This window comes from Cynocephalus volans, chromosome 5 (genome assembly GCF_027409185.1).
Source record: "Cynocephalus volans isolate mCynVol1 chromosome 5, mCynVol1.pri, whole genome shotgun sequence".
NCBI lineage: Eukaryota > Metazoa > Chordata > Mammalia > Dermoptera > Cynocephalidae > Cynocephalus > Cynocephalus volans.
The window spans coordinates 9,295,326-9,314,954 of NC_084464.1; the positions used below are offsets into that span (position 1 = coordinate 9,295,326).

At 45.0% G+C, this 19,629-nt stretch overlaps 2 pseudogenes; both read right to left on the reverse strand.

Moving 5' to 3' along the window:
• Positions 1-287: 287 nt before the first annotated feature.
• LOC134378279 (dead end protein homolog 1-like) lies at positions 288-3,442 on the reverse strand (annotated as a pseudogene).
• Positions 3,443-4,606: 1,164 nt separating this feature from the next.
• The window catches only part of LOC134378280 (beclin-2-like), a 72,710-nt pseudogene continuing 57,687 nt past the window's right edge, over positions 4,607-19,629 (reverse strand).

A 19,629-nucleotide genomic window follows, 5' to 3' on the forward strand; every position in this document is an offset into this window, starting at 1 on the left:
TGTGGGAGGAAGAGGGGTGAGGGGACAAAGGTAGGTGTGGGTGTCACCATGGGGTCAGGTCTGACCCTGGGCTGGGAGGGGGAGGGCTAGGTCCTCCACCACAATGTAAGCCAAACCCGAGCCGCCCAGGTGCTATGAGGCCCTGCCCTAGCAGGGAGGCTTAGTGACACATGCAGCAGGACCCCGCCCCTCCCCCAATGGGATCAGACAGTGGCCACCCAGGCCTGCTGGGCTGGAGACTGACACAGGCTCTGCCTCCTTGTTTAGGCTGCCTGTGGAGGACGGGGTCACTGCTTCATGATGGCACCTGGCTCAGCCCCAGCAGACCACAAGAAGCCGGCCCCAGACTCACTCAGTGCCTCCAGCAGCTGTGCGGACGCTGCATCCTTGGCTACGTCATGCCCGTCCTGCCCATCTGGGGCCAGCACAACCCAGATAAGGCCGCTGAAAGGCACTGGATGACCAGGGATCACCGCCTGGTACCGGAAGTGGTGCCAACCAGCAGTTCCTGTGCCCAAACACTTGGTGAGGAACACCGGGCTGCCCAGCCTCATTTGTTAGCACAGCAGCTGGAGGGCAGCCCGAGCCCCTTGGGACCCTAGCCTGTCCCTAGCCAAGGCCAATCGGCTGCCCTGCGGCTGTAGGCACCGCAGGGAGGGACCCGCAAGCTGCTGGGGGAGTCACTGCTTCGTGTCTGGCTTGAGCCACTCCACAGCCACCTGCTCTCCACAGAGGCGTGATAGCCCTCACGCTAGGGCCTTTGGGTCCATGGCCGCCGTGGCGGTGCGCTGCGAGCTGAACTTGAGCAGCGCGATCAGCACCGGCGCCGCCGGGGCTGGGCAGCGGCAGCGCCTCCTGCAGGCCGGGCCGGAGGCTGCAGCGCGAGCAGCAGCGGTGGCGGCTCCCGTCGGCAGCGACCGGTCCACGCGCAACTCGCTCTTCTCGCCGCAGCGGGCGGCTGTGCAGCGGGGCCATGGCGGCCTGCGCGCCGCGCCGCGAGCTGCAGCGGGCGTCGGGAAGCCGCGGTTCAGGCCGCGGAAGGTCATCGGCAGGCGGATCTCGCAGGCGGCCCGTGCGCTGCCACTTTGGGATCCCCTGGTGCTCGGAGAGACGCCCTGGGGCAGCCGCCGGAGAACACCTCGGAGCTGGCCAGCGGCGAGCTGCCCACCCGGCCTGGGGCTGGCCCGCCGTCCTTCCTCTGTCCCTCCACCTGCACCAGGCGGACGCCCGTCTCCCTGACCCGCGCCCCCAAAGCCGCCTCGTTCTCTGGATTCACCTGCTCACCCCGGATCTCACACGCCCGCTTGCACTCGTAAGTTTCTACTACAGAAAACCTGGGGAGTACAAGTCAAGCCTCAGTGAGTTTGGGGGGACACAATTCAATCCACTACGCTTTCCCCCTACTTAAAAAAAAAAAATGACTTTTTGAAAACCAGGTCAGTTGTCTTATAAAAATAAAGGTCATATTCTGGAGCAATCTGATTATTTCTTTGTGATGGCATTTAACTTGTTCCAATAAGCTGAATATAGGTCTAACGGCTTAGACAGGTTAAATAAAACTTTTTTTCTAGCAAGAATAATTTCTGGACGATGTTAAGAGGTGAAAACATCCTGGCAAGAGGTACGGAATAGAATAGTAGATTGCCTCAGTGCTAGTGATGTTAAATTTGTTTAATTTATTATTATTTGTTAGTGATGTTAAATTTGATAACCTGGTTCAAGTTGACAGCAAACTTCTTCAGTGTAAAGGGTGGTCAGTGAGCCAGCCATTTGTCTGTGGGTACTTTGGTGCTATGCAAGTATCTGCTTCCCAAGACCCTCTTTCCAGCTTCAATTATCCAAACCTAAGTCGAGACTTTATTGTTCATTCTACATTTATTAGATGGCACTTTTTTCTTTTTTTCTTTTTTGGCTGGCCAGTACCGGGATCTGAACCCATGAACTTGGTGTTACAAGGCTGTGCTCTAAACAACTGAGCTAACCAGCCAGCCCCCTGGGTGTCATTTTTCTATAATCAATTTTTCTCTTCTCATCTGGGGATAAATCGCAGTTCCTCCTAAAACAGGGCATACTTCATCATTTTCCCTTTCAAAGTTGAATTTTTTATGTTTTTTAAATCTTTCTTTTCTTTTCCTTTTTTCAATGCTGGGTTTTAAAGTAAGAATTAGCCATATGAGTCATCTCAAATCATGACAAATAAGTGTTTTGCCCCCTTCGTTTCCAGTATCATTAATGATTCATGGATTTTTTTTTCAATGTTTTATAAAAAGTTATTACTATCCTTTCTTCTTGATGCTCAAATTGTCCGAAATTTGGGCAGTGGGAACTCCTTCAAGTTGGCTATGTAATTGCAGACAAGAGACTTAAGTCTATGACTTGACAGAATCCATCTTTCAGGGCCACAGGTCAGATCCAGCCTCCTGTCTGTTCTGGTAAATAGAGTTTCCTTAGAACACAGCCATGCCCAGTTTATTCACATATTTTCTCTGGCTGCTTTTTACACTCTAAAGGCAACAGAAACCACATGGACCAAAAATCCTAAAACATTTTATATGGGGCCTTTTATAGTAAAAGCTTGCCAACGCCTATTCTAGGGGCAATTGATAACATGATATTCTGTGCAAAGGGCTGTTTGTCAGATTACTCTTGTTATTTAATGATTTAAACTATTTTAAATTTATTTTTCTAATTGTTGCTTATATAGAGAAATACATTTGATTTTTGTATAGATTTTGTAGCCAGGGATTTTCTTAACTGATTTATTCATTCTAATAATTTATCTGTTAATTTTTTTGGATATTATATGATTATGTTATATACATATAATTTTATTTTTTCCCTTCTAATCCTTATACCTTTTACTTTTTATTTATTGCCCTAGCTAGAACCACCAGTACACGTGAAATAGAAGTGCTGAAAACCAGTATCCCGTCTCTTTCATAATATCAGGTAGAAAATTTTAATTACTTTATGTACAAAACTTTCATGGAAATACCTTCGTATATTAAAAGGATACTTAATTCTTGGAAATATTTTCTCTTTAAATAATTTTCTGGGGCTGGCCAATTGGCTCCGTTAGTTAGAGCATTCTGTTGCTAACACCAAGGTTAAGAGTTCGGACCCCAATACGTGCCAGATGCCAAAACAGAAACAAAAACCAACTTTTTGGAGTATAAAATTATGTGTTTTATTATAATATAATCTTTTTTACTTAATATATTCTAAGCATTGTCATTAAGTATTATGTTGTTTTTCTTCTACAAGATTTTAATACCTACGTGGTATTCCGTCACAGGCTTAGTTAGACATTAATCCATTTCATCAATCTCCTATTGGAATTTTCTATTCTCTCTAAGTCTGTGACAAATTAACCACATCCCTATTCTCTCTCTCTCTCTCTCTGCTTTTCCTGTGTCTGGTTAGTACGGGGATTCCAACCCATGCCTTCGCTGGTGTTCTAAGACTGTGCTCTAACCAACTGAGCTAACTGGCCAGCCCTCCTGTTCTTTCACAATGACCACTTCTATTTATAGATACTTAGTATGTAGGAACGATTCTAGGTGTCATCTGGACAACAAAGCTAAGTGAGTCCTCAAGAAGTGTACAGTTTGGTTAGAAAATGTTGATACACAGGGAATAGAAAGGGCAAGGGCAGAGGAAGGGCGGGATTGGCACCTTTTGGAACAGAGAGGAGCTGGGAGGAGTGTAATGTGACCTGTCCTGACAGGGACAGGTCACCCGGGTTTGAAGACCAGGGTAAGGATTTGGGAGTTTATCCCAAGAGCAATTGAGAAGTGGGGGGATGGCAAGACACAACTAGCATTTTAAAAAATGCCTCTTCTTGGCTCCTTTTTAATCTTCAGCTTTCTGTGACCCCTTAATTGATCTATCATACAATGTCACCAGTTAGTCTTTGGCCACCCTACCCTCTCACCTCAAAATTAATCTGCACATAATCACACAGCCCAGGAAGACATACTTCTCACATTAAATCATGAAAGAACGTGTGGAAACTTACTGGAAGTTTCTCAGGAAGGAAGAGGAGAGGCTCACACTGTATGTGGCAGCCAAAACTGAATCTTTGAATGTTCTCCCCTAACCCCTGCCCAAAAGCTCCACTACATACATCAGTGGCCTCAAATCACTTTTTTCTCACCCAAAACTGAAAATGTCCACCATTACTCCTTACCCTGCCCCTCTTATCCCCAGCCTCAATTCTTGCCTTCTGTATCCCTGCAGCCCTTTATGTAGGAGGGATCTTGTCCTCTTGTCAATTTTCCCTGTTTTCAATGTTTGTCTGGGTGGGGGAGAAGGAGAGAGGAAGGTCCACAGAAGGGCAGACAAAGATGTGCTGGGAAGGATAGCGGTGATTCTTGGTTTGCTCTGGGGAATGGTTTATTTTGATTTTCAGATAATATCTGGTGTGGCTATTCATCTTTTGAATTATAAACATGTCGTACTCAGATTACCATCTGATAGTCTTTTTACAATAAAGAAAGTTATTTTTTGGTTTGCTTTTGGCAGCTGGCCGATGTGAGGATCGAAACCCTTGACCTTGGTCTTACAGGTAGGCTTTAACCACCAAGCTAACTGGCCAATGAGAAAGTTATGTTGGATGGTACTTTAAGGACACCCAAGTGAGGCTCCTCTTAAGGTTGAGCAGCATGAGTCTGAGCGCCTTGGTCCACCGCTCCTCTGTGTTCCAAAGGGTGGTGATGGAGCAGCATTCCCTGCTGCCCCCAGCGTCCTCCAGCAGGCCTTTGCCCACGTGGCTCTTGTAGGGCAGGCAGAGGCCCTGCTCACCCTTCCCAGCCTCCTCCTTGAACTGCTGCATGCAGTCCAGGAAGGCCTGCATGGCATGGTCAAATCTGTTACTCAAGGATTCACCCCAACCGCATAACAGAACAGGGGCAGCTCAGTGGAGCCATCTGTTAAGGACTTCAGATAGGAGTGGTTTCTACAGGGGACCAGCCTGTACCTCTGAAACGGGAGCCCAATCTCATTAGAAAGGGCAAGCAGCAGCAATGCCGTCTGTCCCCAGGCAGAATTAATCTCATTCCAGTGCATGGGAACAGTGGGGAGAGAACCAAGTGTAAAGTTACTGATGACGCCCAAGGTGCCCTCCTCCCAGATCTTAAACGTGGCATTGAAGATGTTGGTTTACTTCAGCCAGTGCAGCTGCCCATGGGCATGGCACAGCTCATTCTCCACACTCCACAGCTCATCCTACAGTCCCAGCTATTGCCACTCCAGTGCCCTGCAGTCCCTCTGGACCCACCCCTCCCACTGCTGCAGCTCTGCAGTCTCGGCCTGGGCTGCCTGCAGCTCCACAGCCACCCTTGCAAGGTTCACGTCCACGTCCTCCAGCTCCTGGGCCAGCCTTACCTCCTCCCATTCCAGGTCCCCCAGCTCTGTCTGCAGCTCCTCCTGCCCCACCTGCTCGCTGGTGTCCAGGCAGTGCCTGTTGTCCTGGCTCTCAAGCTGTTTCAGACTTCGGGTTATCCGATGGAATAATGCCCCTTTCTCTGATCATGAAGAATTTTCCAATCTGGGGTTTGTCTTTTAAGCTTTGGACTTTATTCTTCGTTTGTTTTGAGCAGGAAAACTCAGTCTTTTCCTCTGTGGCATCTGGCTCTCCACTCATTCAAAAGTAGTTCCTATTTCAAGATTATGGCAATAATAACTATCGGGGCTTTGTGTCTCTTCATATAGTCTTTGAGTTTTCTGTAAATTTCCTCTTACTAGAAACATAAAATAAAAATTAATCATTTCCTTTTCATATTATTTGGCCAGATACAAAAGGCCACATAACTGTACTGATAGGAACAATCCACGATAGGTAAATTCACACACACAGAAAATGGAGTGGTTGTCAGGGACTAGGAGAGGTGGGATGGGGAGTGACAGCTTAATGGCTACAGAGTTCAAGAAGCTGTTCTCTCACTAGACAGAGGTGAGGGCTGCAGCACATGAGAAATGTACTTCATGCCACTGAATTGTAATTTTGAAAATATTAAAACACTTTATTTTATACAAGGGATATAAGTCAAGAAAAAATGATAAAATTTGGGAGATTCAGGACAAAGAAAAAATGAGGACAAGCACAGTGGCAGGGAAGGCGAAGGACAGCTCTGGAGTGGGGACCGGTGAGGGTGTGTGTGGGAGCTCTGGAGCCAGGGCTCCCCTGGGTGCTGGTGTTTCTTTCACTTCTTTTGATGTTTCAGGGGTGGTTAGGTGAGCTTCCTCTGGCTCAGTCTAGCTCTTGCTCGTGCTCTGGATCAGGCTTGGGCTCTAGATCTTCCTCTGGCTCTGGCTCGGGATCAGGATCGGGCTCTTGCTCTTCCTCTGGCTCTGGCTCGGGATCTTGCTCGTGCTCTTGCTCTGGATCTTGATCCTGCTCTTTCTTTTGCTCTGGCTTAGGCTCTGGATCTTGCTTTCGCTCTGGCTCTGGCAGTGGAGGTGGAGCTGGAGCTGAAGATGGCCTTAGCTCTTGGGACAGTTGTTCTGCCTGGCCAGAAGCTAGAACTGGAGTGACAACAATTGAAAATATCAACATGAGTTTCTATGTCTCTTCCAATGACAGTCTTTCTGAGAAGCCCAAGTCTAGAGACCCAGCCTCAGGAAGTCTCCCCACACTGCAGGACACTGCATGATTGTTCTGAGTACTCAGTGCCCCTGTCGGCAGCCTGCTTCTGGAAACTCTGCTCTGTGTGGCCCAGCCCAGCCCCCTCCCCAAACCCTCACAGACACCCACCCTCTTCCTCCTCACCCTCAGTCTCTGCCTCACTGGGCTCCAGGTGCTCCAGCTTCTCCAGCTGCTCCAGAAGAAGATCAGCCTTACGCTCCACCTCTGAACCCGGCATATTGACAGGGACATAGGCCAGCAGAGACTTCAAACAATGAAATTCAGGAGGCTCGTGGAAATCAATGGAATAGAATTCCAGCCAGATCTCTAGGATGGAGGACATGACACTGGGGGAGAAAGGTGGGCAGCAGCATCAGAGGCCTGGCCTATCCCTCTATGCTGCCCTCCCAGGGCTCTCCTGAGTGAGCTGCAGTCTTGTACCCTGTGCCCCTGCCTGACCATACACCAGCCCCTCCAATGTCCACCCCCAGTATGGCAGCCCCGGCAGAGATGGTCCTGGAAACCAAGGAGGGGCTGGCAAAAGCCTCTGTTGGGAGAGCCTTCCATCACTGGTGTGACCACCTTTCTGTTTTTCAGTTAAACCTGACATCCACCTCTGTCTGGGTCCCTGCCCCATCCCTATTGGAATGACCTGTCCATCAGGGCAGGAGGGTGCTGTCTACTCTGGGCATTACTCGCTGGCACACAGGAGGTGTCCAGGAATATCTGATGAATGAGGAAACAGAGGGAGGCTCTGCTCCCCTGGCCTTCCCAGGGCCCTTGGAAAACCCCAAACTTGAGGTGACATGTGGATGTGCTGCCCAACTGTCCCCATCGAAAGCTGCATCTCCTCTTCCCACTGACACTGATCTCTTGACCCTGACCACACTCTGCACCACCAGCACCAGCAGAGCATCCGCATGGGTGAGCATCCCCGAGTGTGAGCGGGATGCTCTGCACACCTGCTCTGGCTCAGCACGGGCTCTGGGGGTGTGGGCAGGGCTGGATGGGAGGGGTGGGGGCAGGTTCTCTCTGGGCTCACTCTGCTCTCCAGCCTCTCGCACAACCTACAGTGCCTGTGGCCCCATCCCCAGCTCATCTTGACTCCATTTCCTGCAAGAAAGCCTCTGCCCTGGGCCCTGTAGCAGGAATCATAAGATGTGTGGCAGCCAGAGTTCTGCCAGCCCCCCCCATCCACAGGCCCCCACCGACCACACACAGTTCTGTGGAGATGGGAACCCCTCCATCTGCACCCAAACCCCACTCACCATTTTATCTGCTCCAGGGGTCCGCCATCCCCATGACAATTGGAAAGAATGCTTCTGTACCTAGAGGAGACCAGGACGGTGTCACATCTACCATATGGTGGCACTACCTGCTTCTCCTGTATATTTTGGTTGTCTGACCTCTGACTAGAATGGAAGCCCAGGAGGGCAGGGAATGTAGTCTCCTCAGTTCATTGGAATATGGTCAGTGCCCAGAAAGTCACTGCACATAGTGTGACTTCAGATATGTTTGTTGAAGGAATGAATGCCACCCAACTCCTCCCAAGATATCTGGGTGCACCTGAAGCCCCTCTGCCAGCCTCCAGTCTCCCTGCTTTGAATACACCCAGAAGCCTACAGATAGAATCTCAAATGTGAAAAGAGTGAAGCCCAAGTCAACGAGGTCAGTGAGGGTGTGACAGAGACTTCCTCGTGGGTGGGGGCAGGAATCCTGAATGAGGACGACCGTGGCCCCTCCAGCAGAACTTTCCACAGGGCTGGACTCAGGAGCAGCACTTTCCATGGGGGACCCACTGGAGCTTGTTCCTGTTACCACCCACTGAACACAGGTGGAAACTGAGGCTCAGAGGGGTATGGTGACTGTCCCAAGACTCACAGATGGGAGGCAGCCGAGTGACACTGTGTGATCGAGGGTCAGAGTGCTCACCTGAGGAAAAGCAGGTGCAGCGCCTGCTGGGGAGTAGCAAAGTTCCTGTAGCTCAAAAGAAATGTGTGGATGTACGAGTTGTTGCCACGCATGACAGCGGGCACCAGGTGCTCCACCCACTTCTGCCGGGTGCCTGCCGGAACATGCCACAACATGTGGGTGGCATCCAGGCTCAGGAAATACTTGTCTTCACTAAAGGACAGGACAGGGGAGAGATGCACAGTGACAGCACCGTGAACCCCCAGGAGGGAAGGGGCTGGAGGCCAGTCTTAACCCCAGGGAGGACATGAGAAGACAGCCTGAGGGCCCAGGGTTCATGTACAGGGTGGTGGTTGCCACCCCCGCCGTCCACTTTCATCCTCCAGCCCTGATCTGAGGTGTGAACGCACCAGGACCAGTAGGTTTATAAACCCCCCACCCTCTGCCCCATTCCCCTCACACACAGGAGGAGGGTGTGCGGTCACCCAGGGAGGCTCACAGTGCTGGCCTGGCCTGGTCCGCCCTCCCCTGGGACACCTGACATTACCTTTGGGGACCTCCTGCCAAATGGCCACAGCAGTCCAGGGTGAGGGCTGACCCAGTGCCGGAAGCATCAGACAAACCTCTCAGCCGAGGGCTGCCTGGGGCTACTGCCCCGGGACCTCGGGATACAGCACAACATCTCACTCTGCCTGTGGCCAAGTGAGCTGGGGAAGGGGCTGTGTATAGAATGTGGGTGCCAGGTTACCGAGTTCCGAGTTCAGTTGGGGTCTGTTGTCAAGGAAGTGAGGTCACTTCCTAGTACCTCATTTCCTGAACCCCTCCTCTGTGTAGAAGCCTGCAAATGCCCCTCTGGGTACCTGACTGCTGACCCTCCTTCCCCATGAACTTTCTCTATTGCCCCCACTTCCACCAATACTGCCTGACCACACCCCTGTGCAAGGCCTGGGTGCAGCCAGCGTCACAGCTCTAAGGAGATACATGGAGGTTCAGCCCCTGCTCCTCCTTCTTATCACTTATGTGACCCTGGACAAGCCACTGTGACTCTCAGGACCTCCCCAGTCTCCTCTTCTGCACAGTGGTGATCATTCTAGCATATCCTTCCTAAGGATGTCATCAGGCATGTGTGAGCAAACGTCTCTGATACCTATGACCGGTGTCACATGTAGCTAATGAACAAAACTAGAGACAAAATTCATGATGGTGTGTAAGGTAGCATGGAATACGACTAATGACAGGCCTGTTTCCTGTCATATAATCTTGAAAATGTTGCTTTTGCTCTTGGCCTGTTTTCCCTGTCTGCACCATGATTATTATTACCCCATTTTACACATAAGCAAAGACGTACAGAGTCTGAGTGAAAACAGCTGGCTGCAGAGTGGCAGTCTTGTCAGTAACCAGTGACATCAGCTTGCATGATTTTTCTCTCTGGACTTTCTTCTTTCCAGATCCTGTTTGGGTGCATTAATCTGGTACAGGTGACTAATCATACCCATTTGCATTAGGATCTTTCGAAGTTGCACAATCAGGTTTTACAAATGAGGAAACTGACAGATTTAACTAACTTCCTGGGCTCCGGGGGGGCAGGCCCATCATTTGAACCTAGATCTGTGCAATTGAGAGAGAGATGAGGGAGAGGGGTTTGGGGGGCACTCAGCTCCTGGCTGAGGCTTGCCAAATATTATTACCACACCCAAGTCTGGCTGCCTCCCCGTAAATAAAAATAAACCACTCCAAAAGTCAAATGTTGGTGAACATGGAAGTAAGACTTTATTCAGGAATATCAGTGACCTGAGGAGACATGTTGGGCTGACCCATCTCTCTAGAAATCCTGAAGGAGAGTGGCCAGGCTAAAGCCATCTCAGAGACTCAGGTTTACTGAGGTGTTTCTAAAGAGGGGGCGGAGTGAAAGGAATGTGGGTGAAGGAAAAGCAGGAGGGAGGGGACGTGAGCTACAGGAGGCCCGTGCAGGGAGCCAAGTGCACTTTCTCACCAAGTCTGCATCTGGCTTCTGCTCCTGCCCTTGCTGTTACCTCAGGTCCTGCTGGAGGGGTGGAATCCACATAGCTTTACTGATGTCTCCCTTGATTTCTCAGGGTCTGGATAGTATGTGCCTCCCAGCAAGTTTGCAGCTTCAGGCTGGCTGGAAACAACTTTACATTTTTGTAAATGTCACCCCATAACCAAGGCTCAAAATATCAAATAACCATGGGAAAAGAGGGACCTCAGAAATGCATGCGAAGAATAAAAACTGAGTCTTTTAAAAATCTTTTAGAGTCTGTGAGGTTTCAGGTCCCAATATGGCTTCAGTCCTCATCACTCCAACATGATTACAATGCCCTGGCTCTTTCCTGAATGTCTCAACTACCCAAGACAGTGCTGGGCCAAGGTATTTGCTCAAAACATGCTTGTTGAATTGGCTTTACCAGATCTGGAAGTAGGATGGACAGAGCTCAGCCATAATTAGGGCATTTTTCCAACAGGTGGGAGGAGAAGACAGTGGTCATAGGGGGTAGTGTTTGTGCGTGTTGTAACGGTGGGGATGATGGGGGTGACGAGAATAACAAGTGAAATGATTGTCAAGGATAGGGGTAGGTTTATTACTTTTACTTGGAGTTGCACCAAATTTTTGGTTCCTAAGGCCAATGGATCACTTCTATCCTTTAAAGGCAAGAAAGCCATAGTTTTAGGCATGGTCATAAGAATGAGCAGTTCTTGAGGTCTTTCTTGGTAAATAAGGGGTTTTGAGTCTCTGTTGTCAGGTTCACAGCCTAATGTTTTGTTTAAACTGTATTTACAGTATAGGGGCCCTAGAACTGTTTTGGGGTTGAGGGATAGGAGTAGAAGTGGGATAATATGTACGAGTGTCAGGGAGTTCTCTCGCATGAGGGATGGTTTGATGCTGTTGATGTGGTGTGTGAGAGCACCTCGTTGTGTTGTGATTAGTATATATAGGGTGCATAGGGCCATGATTAGCATGTTGAGTCCTATGAGGAGATCATGTAGGCAACAAAGCAACAGAGGATCAGTTAATCTGTCAGATGGAGAGAACAAATCTGTGGTTACTAGAAGCTGGGAAGGAGAGGAGTGGAAGGGGGAAGGAGAGGAGGGGGAGGGGAAGGAGAGGAGGGGGAGGGGAAGGAGAGGAGGGGGATGGGGGAGATTGGGTAAGGGGCATAAAGAATAAGTATGATTTGTAACAATGAGAATGCTAAGAGAAAAAAAAAAAACCTAAATCACATTTCTGGGCATTTTCCCTAAAATCTTGGGCCAGTTCAGCTGACATCATCCTGCAGCAGATGCAGTGAGTGTGCACGCTGCTCAGTGATCTCTACTGCTCAGAAATACACAAAATTCCTCACGGAGTCCAGCCCCCAGTAGAAGCAGATAGGAGTCTGGGTCCAAATTCAGTTTCACCTGTGTTCTATTCGGATGGACGATGGTGCCTCTAAGAATCCAAAAAAGGAAAATACCAAATTCTGGTTTTTGTAGGCCAAATTAAATTAGGTAGTTGTTGTTATATGCTTAACTTTCTAACACTTTCCTTTTCTCTGTTCTTGAACTATTCTATTGCTGTAGATAGAGTATTGTGATGGTTAATTTTATGTGTCAAATTGACTGGGCCACAGTGTACCTAGGTATTTGGTCAAACATTATTCTGGGTGTTTCTGTGGCAGTGCTTTTGGGTGAGATAACTATTTTAATTGATCAGCTGAGTAAAGCAGATTTCTCTCCCTAATGGGGATGAGCTTCATCGCAGGAGTTGAAAGCCTGAAAAGAACAAAAATCTGAACACTAGATTAATTATATCATGTTACAGTTTGCTGTCGGGGCTGTAACCAACTGTTGAGTGTCACATGGAAACTAAAATTGTTCTGGGAAAATAACATGAAAATTGATTAAAATGCTCTTTTAAGAGAAAACCCTATTTGTTTAATATCTTCATAGTGGTTCTCAGGTACCTCGTAGGAGGAGTTTGGGGAAGTCGGGGGGCCTATTTTAATGGCTGAAGGGCTCTAGTGACTGTCAGCAGATGGATGGTCAATGTTTTGTAGAGTGGGGGACAGTCGCTCCCTATGAAGAATGAGCCCATCCATAATGCCAGTGGATCCTCCCTTAAGAAATATTAGCAAGAAACTTTCAGCTGATCGCACTCTCGGTTAACCCAGAATTCAACTTTTTCCATATTCTCTCTGACTTCCTTATCCCTTTGGCAAGTAGATATATTAAATGGAATTGAAACTGTTTTTATATGTGTGTGCATATGACTGTATATGTGTCTCTGTGTTAAAAAAATTGCTCTCTGTTCCACTATGAGGTCAGAATTTGGAATTTTCTAAGGGTACTTTTTTATTTTAAGTTTTACATTAGTTGTTCTGTTGTAATTCCATCTTCTTAAATATTTATATATGAAAATATTTTAATCGTCTGTGGTATGTCAGAAAATGTGGGCTGCCATTTTGCCAGAGACAGCTGTCACCATCATTACCAGACAACACAGCCTGAACAGCTTCTAGGAGTAAAACTGAAGATGAAGTTACAGCTGCTGTATTATATGTCATCCACTAAATGTCTGTTTCCTACTTCAGTGACATGTCTCTCTTCCTTGTGAATAACACTTTTACACTTCTAAAAGAAGAAATATTGTGGGACCACCCATTCTTCTGGGACAATATCTACATGTACTGGAGGAGATAGAACATAGAGATATTCTTTTCAAATAGAATAAGCTAACCTCTCAAAGGTAGAGAAGAAGCAAAACAATAGATTGTGTGAATAGGTAAAAAAAAACTACAGGGTAAAACTTAATTCTAAACCTATATAATAAGAATAAAATGGATATTGTAGGGGTGTTTGAAGTTACCGTCTTTTTCCTGTAGTTGCAAAATGACTTGCATTGTGGTGATACCATAATATCATATGCAGAATGTACCCTGAAACATATTCTTGCCTCCACAATTTATGGAGTGAATTAGTTATACTGCAGACTCTGCTCCCTTTCAAATGCAAGTATGAGTTTAGACATACTAATGTCATGAATAATTGGCAAGCAGCTATTGTGAAGTTTACCAAATATAATGACCCATGGTGGACATAGGGTTATCGAAAGGGATATTATTTGGAGAAACTAATGGAAACAAGATATAGAGCTTTATTTAGGTTGCATCATATTCAACAAACAAAGGAGTCAGGTAAGAAAAAAAAAAGAGTTAAGCATGAGGGCAACCACTGGGAGTAATTTCTCTTTCAGAAAAAAGCAAGTCAGTGGAAGGAATTCATGTTAAAGAGGTGCAAGGTTCTTACACGGCTGTACCATTGGCCCTTCTGCCTCATACGAATGCTTGTTACATCTGTAGCCAAGTAAGAAAGGTGAATGTTTCCCAGGCCAGCAGTTCTGACCACTGTGTTACAATCTCTTCACAAGTGTATTTTCAAATTTTGATCCACAAATATTTTAAAAATATAATTTAGCATATATAATGTTGTAGGAATGACTATCCAAGAGAACGTTTAGCCAGATATATTGCATAACACAATACAGAGACAGGAGCAATTTACTGTAGAAATAAGAATTAAGGAAGTAGCGTCAAGTGCATAGAAATGAAAGGCCAAATATTTGTTTGTTGAAAGAGTGAGAATTCTGCCTCTGTCTAATGGAAGGTAGTCAGGGCAGTAAATAGCTCTACTCAGGTCTCATGACAGTGTTGAAAGGTTACCAAACTGATAGCCTGTGACGTCGGACTATTTTATAAGTTCTGTGAGACACTGTCATTCAGTAGTCAGGACTCCCCTATAATTACCACTTCCAATGTAATTACGTTGTTTAGAGTGATTTGAGTTTTTCCATCCATTACAATTCACTGCTAAAAGCGTTGGTGTCTGAAGGCACGTCTCACTGCAACCACCTAAATATTGTGAACCCTGCCTTAGGGCCTGGATGCCACCAGCAAGCTGCCCAGTGTGTGAAGCCAAGAGGCAAGGGTAAGCCACAAGCATGTGGGACAGGATCTCTTACTGCTAGCGAGAGGCCAAACGTGTATCAGCAGTAACTGTGAGGAAACTTCCAGAGCAGATTATAAAAACCTTTATTAACAGCCTAAGGGTTTAGAAGTATAAGCCTGTTGAAATATCTTTGTATTCAACAAAGGAAGCTGTGGTTCTGCAATTTACTTGTTGGAAGTGAATTTTCCAATATCTTTCTGCACCGCAGTTAACTAGATGGATGGGTGGGCTAAGCTGTGTGTGTGATGTGCTAAGAGGCCACAATGGAGAACAACAGGGAGGAGCAAAGCGGAGACGATGGCTGTCACCATCGAAGGAGAAACTCCTGATCCTCCTGGTGGAAATGAAGGGAAAGCCTGAGCAGTGAGGGCTACCAAGTGAATTTTTTTCCCTAAAAAATTTACTTATTTATTTTTGATTATACATATTTATGGAGAATAGAGTTGACTCTCAGTATTTGTGTGCAGTATGTGATAATCAAATCCATATTATTAGCCTGTTCATCCTCCACAAATTGTAATCACTCTTTGCACCCGTTACCCAGTAACTCCACTACTAACCCCCTCGTCCTCCCCCTTTCCCACCAATAGTAACTGTAGGTCTGTTCTCTCCTTCTAAAAGTTCGGCGTTTTACTGCAGTCATTGTTTCTTTCTTTCTTTCATTTATTTATTTATTTTTCTTAGAACCTAGAGCTAGTCCTTTGTCATAGACTTGTGAAGGGTTTTTTTTAGTGTCATTTCTGTCAAAACAAGAGAATCAAAGATTAATATGCCTTTCTGATTGATGTAGCCAGTGGCCTTATGACCATAGCTTAAAAACAATTTTTTAAAAAAAGCAAAACCACTAACACCTACACTCTTAGAACAACTCATAAATAAATGGAAGATTCCCTTTGTAGCACCATAGCAGGTGCTATTGTGACTGCACTGGTATTTTAATGCCATTTTAAAACAACTTTGCTAGGGAACCTCTTTCGAGTTTCATATATTTTCACCAATGCCACACTTCTTCACTGTACACGCATTTCATGGGCAGGGTTTACCTATCCCATTGTACCAGGACCATGGCTAACTCCCTGTTGAAATGTCATTTTCTCAAAGGGGCCCACTCTGACCACTCAAAATTGTGGCTCCCAACACCCCCTCCCTTCACCTGGCATTTCAATTTCCTTTTATCTTGCTCAATTTATTTATTTTTCTTATTTTTGTTTATTTATTTATTTTTAGTTATAGCACTTATCACTTTTGGAAATACTACATGGTAGCATTTATTATGTGCATCCACCCCACCCCACAGCCCCACCCCAAGATTATAAGTACCCTGAGGACAGGGATCTCTGTTTTGTTTTTATTGAATTTAAATTTTTTCTAAAGTTAAAGAAAGCAAACTATCTCAATTAACCTAGTAAAACTGAACAACTACGCTGCAGTTATAAATGCAAAGCAAAGAAAAAGTTTTAAGTTAAGTTCTTAAGGAGTCAATCAGGAAAATAGCTGAGTAAGAAAATTGTATTGTGGATGTGAAGTAAAATGTAAGTCTTTCTGTGGTCTGTTAATTTTCTGAGGAATGCACTTGGCTAATTAGTGGGGCACTGGGACTACTCATTAGCTAAGTGGAGAGAAATATACCATTAATGTCTAACCCAAGGTCCATAATCTACTTTTTGAGAAGGTGTTTATCTTAATTTTTGAAATCACTTATCAAGATAAAAAAAGGGGGGGGGAATTTTCCTTGATTTCAACACATTGATTATTCAATTTATTATCAAATGCCATTGAAAATCTTATCTGCATCTAATATATTTGATAGAACCTCTCATCTTTCCCTCAAGTAATTAGTTTAGGGAGGGTCCTAGGGAATACATGCAAATGCAACAAACCTTCTCACTACATTCGTATTAAGAAGGTTACTTACCAGAGGGGAAAATAACCTGACAACAAATATAGCAGGCATGATTCCATGAACGGCATGTCTTTTCCCCAACACACATCTCAGAAGCCATAGTCTTCAGAGCAGGAGACTGCATTTGGGCTGCCGGTCTCCAACTCCTCAATCACTTTGGCCTCACACCATATACAGGTAGCCCAGCAGTGCCAGCACCGTCCAGCCTTGCCAAAATTCTCTCTCCTCTCATTTCCCAAAGCATTTCTGTTCCTTCCATATGTACAATCCTATCCTGCTGCTTTGTTCACTTATGTGTCTTCAACACTTCGTATTTTTCACACATGTGATCATACCTGATATGCCACATAGTGGTTCAGAGACCTGACTCTGCTAGCAGAGGCTTAGTTTTTAAATCCCACTCCAGTACTTCATGTTTGATCTCGGGCATTACTTAATCTCTTTGTAGTTCGGCTTCTTCCTCTAGGAAAAACGAGGTAAGAGTAGTACTGAAGAAATTGAGTAGTTTTGAAAGAAAAAAGTAATGCTGTGCGAGAAGCACATAGGACAGTGCCACCACATAACATGCACTCAGAAATATTAGTAATTACTATTATTATTACTATTGTTAAGTCTCACGCCCTATGTGGTAGACAATATTAATGCAAATACACGTATGCCCACACGTGCGCACACACAGCTACAAAAAGGCTCTTAAAGGTTAAATGACTTGTTCAGGGTTGTGCACCTTTAACTGGAAGAGCTTCAATTCACAACTCTTGGACTCAGGTTCAGTGACTCACTGGACAAACCTGGACATAGAACTCAAAGGAAAATGTCTGGACCTCCTGTAGAATTCAATCTGACACAGCCATCCAAGAGTGTAACTCTACTATAATGGGCAACGTTGGTGCTCTTAGCTAAGGTGGGCACCAAGCATGAGGATGTCTTTCTCAAGACAGCCAAGTTAGTTTCAAGTTTTTTTATGTGCCATCTCATCCTGAAAATTGAAAAGGAAAGCACTCAATACACCTTTAACTGAACCAGTTATGCATATGTGTGTTGCTTGTTCTGGCTATATATGTGCAATAAGCCACCTTAAAATTAAGTGGACTGAAACCATGACGATGATTGATTTTGCTCATAAATATGAAATTAGGCAGGGCTCAGTAGGGGAGGCTCATCTTTGCTCCAAGTCACTTCAGTTGGGGCACCTCAAAAGTGGAAGACACACTTTCAAAAATGGATTATTGACTTGCCTGTCAGTTAGAGGTCTGTGCTGAGCTCAGCTGGGGCTATGCCCTGGGAGTCCTCTGCTCCTCTCCTGGGGGCGAGGTGAGGCTCTCCATGTTTCCTGGACGGCCTCACAGCATGGTGGGTGGTTCTAAGGGTAAACATCCTGCAAGAGAGAGACGGGCAACAGTTCTATCACTTTCATGACCTAGCTGCAGAATCTTATAGAGGCACTTCTGCCCTCCTCTTTCGTCAAGGCAATCACAAAGTCCACACCTTTCCAAGAAGGAGGAGCACAAATACTTCCTGTTGGTGGGGAGTGGCAAGATTCTGGAAGAGCACATGGAGCGGGAAGTAGAAGAGATGGGAAATGTGTATATGCATGCACACATATATGAATATGTAAATGTATACATTTCATATCAACTGTGTGCTTCTGTATTTATGTGTACATATTTTATATTCAAATATATACTTCATAGTCATGTGTACATATATATGTATACTCATGTGTACATATATACACTCATACGTATATATACACACAAATATGTATGAACTGTTTGAGCTATGTAAAGTAACAACCCCACCCTGGCACTGCCTATCTCTCTTTATTTTTTTCCCTCAGTAATTATAACCACAAGGCATATTATATATTTATTTGTTTATTATGTCTACCCTCTACTAGAATGAAGCTCCACAGAGGCAGGAACTTTATCATATTTTATTTACTGCTATATCCTTATTACCCAGAACATTTCCTGGCATATGGTAGATGTTCAATCTATTTGTTGAATGAATGAATACATGCATAAATGGATACAACCTCCAACATACAGGACCAAAAATTCACCAGCGCTGAAGACGCTGGCTAAATGAGAGGTTCGTGGTGCTCTGTTCCATATGTAACAAACTTGGCATATGATGGAGAAAGAATGCCGTCAAAGCTCCTGACACCTGCATTTCCAATCCCATGAAAAATATAACTTCTATAACCATTTTTCCTTTCATCAACCAGCCATTGCTAGAAGTCTCAGCAGAGGGAATTTTTGGATGGCAGCTATGGAATACTAAAGAAAAGCAGTGCCAGATGCAAGGATTCTATTTGCCTTCCACAAGTTGGAACGTGTGAAGCCTCATAATGTCATTGTTAATAAGGTGTCTGCTTTGCCTTGAGGTTTTTTTCAGTAGCTCATAATAGCTTTTATTTCAGAAAGTATGGGCGTTGCTACTCACAATATATTTTGGCGCATTAAGGGTCAAATAAAAATGATAAGAAAAGACCATGTTTGGATTTAGAAAAATCAAAAAGCCCTCAAAGCATAAGAAAATATAAAAGATTATTATGTGCCTTTTGTTAGATATAAGGTACATTATAATGAACCCCTTACCAATACCTCCACAGCTTTAGTTGTAAACACATAATATTGAATGTTCACTGTAATATCCAATCAGATCCTTGACACGATTATGTTGTCCCTTCCATAGACATCTTGATTCTGATGAAACACTACTTAATAGTGATAGTGGGAAGAAACAATTAGAAAATTCATGAATTACACAATGTTTCTGTGGTACAGCATTTGAAAAAAATTTGATTTTGATTATGGATGCCAAAAGAATAATATTAGATGCTAACATATGATTTTCAACACTATTCTGGGAAAATCAAACATCTCTATACTCAAGATGTCATAAGCAATATTTTTATTAAAGCCCGAAAAAGATGCTTTCATATGAGAATTGTAACATAGTAATAATTTATGAATTCTCTTAAATTTTTTCTCTTAATGTCAACATTGATCTTTGATCACATGTAATCACATAATATACGATTAAAAATATTTATAAAATAAATGCACAAACAAAGAAGATGCTACTTGTTAAACATCAGTAGGCCATGACCAGTCAGACCATTTTTAAGAAGTAGTTATGGATTTGAATCATTATTTCCAGGAAGTTTGTGAATTAGCAG